Genomic DNA, 6,977 nt, shown 5'->3' with positions numbered 1-6,977 from the left:
AGTAATATGTTTTTCTAACTCCATAAACAACGAGCAATTTAATGTTCCTACTCTTACTAAAATCAGACAAGATCTTTTTTTATTTTTTGCCATTTATTTTACTTTTATAAGTGAATTTAGGATATTACAACGGCTTATTAACCCTTTAACCGCCAGAGTCTGATATATAAGACATTACATATCCACCTCATTTCGCCACTGTCTGATAAATAAGACAAAGATCTGATTTAGTTTTTACAGCACATTTATAACTCCCGTAACTATGCCAACTTTACTCTGCGTGGTACAATTACTGTCGGTGGCGACACGAGCACGCTCGATCAAAAATTGCTGGCGGGTTAAGATATAAGTGCAAAAGGTTAAGATATTTAAATTAGTAAATTGAATCGCCTCTTTGAATCGGAACTGTCATTGACATCAATTTTGTCATTTGTCCCAGTTAGAAATAAAATTTACTTAATTTTTCATTTGAAATATCTTACAAAGCTGTTTAAATACCACATTGCCACTTGTAAAAGTAAAATAAATGCCAAAAACTAACAAAAAATAAAAAAAATCTTGTCTGATTTTAGTAAGAGTAGGGGCATTAAATTGCTCGTTGTTTATGGAGTTAGAAAAACATTACTGATCACGACTCAAATGGCACCCTGTATATAAGCGTTTTAAATTGACTACTAATTGTTTTATATAATCTTGTACAGTCAGCAGCAGAGGTTGCTAAACGGACGAGGTGTTCAAAATGATCTTGACGCTACTTTATTGTTAAGAGAATAAGATCGCGTCAAGGTAATTTTGAACACCTCGCCCGCTTAGCAAATTCTGCTGCTGTACATTGGAAATTTCTTTAACGTATTTTATGACAAAAAACTATATACATATTTTTTTAATAGGCAAAGTTGTAAATATATTTTTGTGCGTCAAACTTGTATATAGTCAAACGTCTGTAACGTTTTCTGTGACCTTATAGATACCACGCTTTGGCTCCGAAGCCCAAACAACATTCGAAATATTCATTATGTACGAATACCAGTATAGCGAGGAAATATTCAAGAGTATGGCCAATTTTCATCGCCATACCTTGTCTCTGGCCATACATAATAATTTATATAATTTCGAAGTCTAATTAAATCTGTTTAACACATTCATTGCCACCCAGCCAAACAAGACATCCGCGCCAGGCCACAACAATTTCGTCATATAAAGCTGTAGTACCACGATCCCGACTATCGGGTCGTCCGGCCTGGGAACGAAATCACAAAATACCCGATAGTCGATTTCGGCACTGAATGTGTCAATATGGCGACTAAAACAAGCCAAAAACTCACATTCAACCGCTTAGACACATGTCAAAAAAGAATAGATTTACGTATCCGTGAACGTACACTCGGCAGTGTATTTGACATACACTTTTTAGTAGCTAGTAATAGACAGGTCGCGTTTGGCACTCGAAATACCGGTCAATGAAACGGTTACGTCACAATCTCTATAAAGGGACGCTTAGCACGTGGAATACCGTATATTGACACGCCCGTTCTTATCTTTATAACACGCGCGTGATTATATCCTCCTAAGGCCCAAGGTTCTACCTATAGTACCTTACAGTTCGATCTAATTTAAACCGTGTTCAATTGGAACAGAGTCGATTTTGCTTTGTTCCGTTCAAGTTCCCAACAACGCAAAATCAACTCTATTTCCTAGACTGTAGGTTCAAATTTCAGTAGAAAATTATGGATTTTTAATTTGTATAGCTGGGCCTTAGGAGGATATTGCTGTCAATGCCAGTGTGCGAGCAGGACAGCACTGTAATTAAGCGCGTGCGATAGAGCAAGGAACAGGCGTTTAGAATGCGTATATACTTGCCTCAAAACAAAATGGCGAGTCAGGTCATGAATCATGGAAACCATTGCCTTTTAGAGCGGGTCTCGCAACAGTAGTGCAGGGGCCTATTTCCCGAACGGTACCTATTAGTCTAATATTGTTAGTGTGTTGCCATGGCAACCCATACGACTTGACAGTAAGTGGACTAGGGCATGCTCCAGGGAATTCCCGGGAATTTTATAGTGCTGAAAGAACCGGCACTGAAGACCCGGTACCGGTACTTCCCGGTTCTCATCAGTTTGAGTATTTATTCCCATTTCAATTTTAGTAGTTTATCTTTTAGTAGTTTAGTTTTAGGATATTATATTCGAATATTCTTCTAGGAAGTTGGTTTTATATGAAAATATTCCGTTCTCGGGTTGAATTTTTACCTTTTGACCCTTCTATCGTATCTGTGCCGTCATAGTGCTGAGTGCATCAACTACGGCCGTGTGGCTCGTACACCTTAAAGCCCAGGCGGAGGCAAAGTGTGCCGGTTAATTTCGTAAAATAGGTTGGAACCCTAATAAAATGTTTTTTTTTTTTTTTTATAAAATAAGTCATTTATGAATATTTATGCAATTATTTATATGAAAATAAGTCATTAACGCTAACACAAACAATTTCTTAAAAATAATCATAAGATGCCTAGAGAACCGGGAAGAACCGGGAATCCCGGTTCCGGCTATACCCAGAACCGGGAAATGACATTTTTGGTACCGGGACCGGTATTGCATGCCCTAAAGTGGACTAATGTTATTTTATTAGACTAATACCGTTCGAGAAATGGGCCCCAGGTAGTAATTATGCATAAAAGTACCGTACCTTTAGGGTGGTATTCCACCTGTCTAATTTCATTGCGTCTCACTCATTCATTAAGCAAAATGTGAGACGCAATACACATTTGACAAATAAATTGGCTAGGTGGAGTACCAACTTCACCGGTGCAGCAAGTATAGTTGAATATTATATCTCACTACCACCACTGCAATAGAAAAATGTCCTGGCAATACTGAGGCATACCGCGAACCATTTATTTAGTTCGTTCGACTATTTGCCTCTCTATCGCTCGAATATGCAAGAATGAGAGAAATAACGAAAGTCCGATTTTCGCGGTACACCTTAAGCTTACGGGCTTATTTTATAATGTTCCTTTTTTAATCTGGCGCCCATAAAATTATTTAAATGTCCTTCAATTATGATTAATACATAAAAAATTGTGACGTTCCGTTTCACATCAAATAAAAGCGCTAGGAAACGCCACGGGAACGACTTGTCTGAAAGCACTAGCACACGGTAAACTATAGCACTTTATTATAAAAAATAAATATATAAGTATATTTTAAGATTAATGCGACCATTTTTTTAAATTTACCGCGTTGTTCTTTGGTACTATTTTTTTTAAACCACTTGAACTAACATTTGTGTTTCGTTCAAAGGGCACTCGCCAGTTTTTTTGTAAGCCAAACTTCAGATCTATAAGAAAAGTTAAAATTCGAGAATTTTTGACATTTTTTTGACAATAAACTGCTATAGTTTGACAGATGGTTAGGGTCAGAGGGGAATCACAGTGACACAGGTCGACGACCTCACATCTACACCACGGTCCGAATTGAACTACTGTTGTACTTACACTGTGGCAGAAAAAAAAACTGTAAAGGTTTTTTATTTGTGCATCAACCAGGTAATGTGAAAGTTAAATAGAAAAATATACTGGTAGTCACTTTCATACATGAAAAAACTATATAAACTTGGTCAAGCAGATCTTGTCAGTAGAAAAAGGCGGCAAATTTGATAAATGAAGGCGCGAAGGAATGTCGTCACATAGAAAATTTGAATTTCGCGTCTTTTTTACTGACAAGATTTGCTTGACCAGCTATAAAAATGTTATCAAACGTTGGTTTATTGCGAAAAATAAATATTTAAAAAATGATGCTGCATTTTCACTTAATATACTTTCTTACGAGACACGCGATCCACTTGATTTTAAATATGTAGATACAAACAGCTTTGTTCTTACGTGAAAATGAATCTACTAAATAATGAAATATAAAAGGGGTGTGCGATTTTATATGCAATTTACTTTTCATTTTGTGCGAAATTGATCACGTTTTGTCGTTTTAACAGAAATGTACAAATCAGGGATGTTGCGGATGCCGATTTTTTGACATCCGCGAACGCGGATGTCAAGATAGGTAGGTACATAAAGGACGTCAAATATTACATTTTAGTAATTTTTATTTCAAAAAACCGGCCAAGTGCGAGTCGGACTCGCGTTCCAAGGGTTCCGTACATTAAGTCCCACTCACGCTTGACTGCTCATTTCTAATAGGTTTTTTTGGTTAATGACTAAATTACCTAGCAGTCTAGCACTTACGCCGATGCTAAGACGTTCCTGTACCGACCTGTTCCACATCCGCATCCGTATCAAACTCCGCATCGATTTTATGCGGATGCGGATGTTGAAAATAATGCGGAAGTTTCGCGGTTGCGGATGCGGATATTCGCAACATCCCTGGTACAAATAATACAGGCGTTTGACTAATGTTTTTACACTTTTTTTTACTTGTGCTTGGCATTTTAATAACGAAAATGTATTAATAAAAAAAGACATCACATTATTTGTTTTGAATCAGTACGAGTGACCCCTGTATGCACATTTTATAGTGAATATGGGATATATTGAGATATTTAAAATGCCGCCCGTCGTACCATTCGGATCCAATACGCGTCCATACTCGGGACTTTAACCTTTTCGACGCCAATGAAGGATATATCAGCACCGTAATCGGTCACATACCACAGAGCAACATAGACCTACGTGCACATGCATAAAGTTCAATTTCAGTTGACACTTCGGTGACGTGGCGTCCGAGTGACAGCTTTTGTGTTTGACACGACGTCGAAAAGGTTAATAAACCAATAAATGGCTAAATCATAAGGTACACTCCTCAGTTTGTCCTTATAAGTAAACTTGACGCTGACAAAGTGCCCTGGCAACAAAAGCCATTCGTATAAAAAAACGGGTTGCACTCCGGGAGTGCCGGCAGAAGTGAAAACTCAATGACTAATGCAAAATGCACTATGTATAATTGAGGTTAACGCCATCTAGCGTTAGTGTTAATTATTTGAAATCCCTAAGCACATCACTGTTAGTACTCGAGTTATATTAATACCAGTTAGAGGGAAACTCACTAGATGGCATTTAAATCAATAAAGAAAAAGTCAATGACATTGTAACATTTTTTCGATCAGGTCACGTGTCCGTCTTACGGTCACGTGATCTGTCGCGAGTTTAAAAAAAATTCCCCACCTCAAAAAGTGCACAGCGCCGCTAAAGAAGTTTTCACTTAAAAAAAAAAACAATAAATATTTGGAGTTCCACGGGAGTTGTAGAGTGGGTAGTTCAATAGGGACTTAGGTAATAATACGTGTATACAATAGTAATACAAATGTAAATATTGCTGTGCCCAACGGCATTGGTGTCATACGGTCCGCGCTTCACTGCCACGCAGCATGGTTTTGTCTGAAATTAAAATAAATCAATATTTAAAACTCCACGTGGCAAATGAGTTCTATGACTAACTAGTCATTGTACCAATTGCCAATCTAAAGGTGCCAAACGTGAAACCTAACGGTGACAAACGGATACGTACAGTGGGCCAAGAAAGTGGTCTATAGTTCGTTTTTTTAGCACTAGAAATAAGGTAAACAATCTTGATGTGTCTTTTAATTGAAAAACACATTTTAAAAATAAGTTACGGCAAATATGTAACAATTATGAATCTAATACGATCATGTATATTCTTCTGCTTTCATAAGTAATAGTTACTGATTTTTAAAAAGCGTTTTTCAAGTAAAAGACATGTCAAGATCGCTTACCTTCTTTCAAGTTCTTTCTAATGCTAAAAAAAACGAACTATAATCATTGTACCAATTGCCAATCTAAAGGTGCCAAACGTGAAACCTAACGGTGACAAACGGATACGTACAGTGGGCCAAGAAAGTGGTCTACCACCCTACGGTTGAGATTCGTTTGAACGTCATGAGACAACAAGGTCGATTTGACATGAATGTCAGTGACAATTGTCAACCTTAGCGATCGTTAGATCTCGCAGAAACTTTTGTCAAAACTGATAGACCACTTTCATGGCCCACTGTACAAGACTCTTCTTTATTTACGACTGGTCTGGCCTAGTGGGTAGTGACCCTGCCTGTGAAGCCGCGGTCCTGGGTTCGAATCCCGGTAAGGGCATTTATTTGTGTGATGAGCACAGATATTTGTTCCTGGGTCATGGGTGTTTACTGTTTATGTATTTGTATATATAATAATTATATCGTTAACTGAGTACCCAAAACACAAGCCTTCTTGAGCTTACTGTGGGACTTAGTCAATCTGTGTAAAAATGTCCTGTAATATTTATTTATTTATCTATTGGCACTCGCTGGATGATGTCGCGGCAGTCGTTGAACACGCGCTTGATGTTCTCCGAGTCGACGGCGCACGTGAAGTGCGGGTAGCAGTAGTTTATGTATGTACACTCGCCTGTGTGATGTATCAGTTAGAGCAGCTCGTACTGCCGCAGGTGCATGCGCTGGATGATGTCGCGGCAGTCGTTGAACACGCGCTTGATGTTCTCCGTGTCGACGGCGCACGTGAAGTGCGGGTAGCAGTAGTTTATGTATGTACACTCGCCTGTGTGATGTATCAGTTAGAGCAGCTCGTACTGCCGCAGGTGCATGCGCTGGATGATGTCGCGGCAGTCGTTGAACACGCGCTTGATGTTCTCCGTGTCGACGGCGCACGTGAAGTGCGGGTAGCAGTAGTTTATGTATGTACACTCGCCTGTGTGATGTATCAGTTAGAGCAGCTCGTACTGCCGCAGGTGCATGCGCTGGATGATGTCGCGGCAGTCGTTGAACACGCGCTTGATGTTCTCCGAGTCGACGGCGCACGTGAAGTGCGGGTAGCAGTAGTTTATGTATGTACACTCGCCTGTGTGATGTATCAGTTAGAGCAGCTCGTACTGCCGCAGGTGCATGCGCTGGATGATGTCGCGGCAGTCGTTGAACACGCGCTTGATGTTCTCCGTGTCGACGGCGCACGTGAAGTGCGGGTA

This window comes from Cydia amplana, chromosome 21, assembly GCF_948474715.1.
Source record: "Cydia amplana chromosome 21, ilCydAmpl1.1, whole genome shotgun sequence".
Taxonomy (NCBI): Eukaryota; Metazoa; Arthropoda; class Insecta; order Lepidoptera; family Tortricidae; genus Cydia; species Cydia amplana.
Note: the sequence above shows the minus strand (reverse complement) of the source record.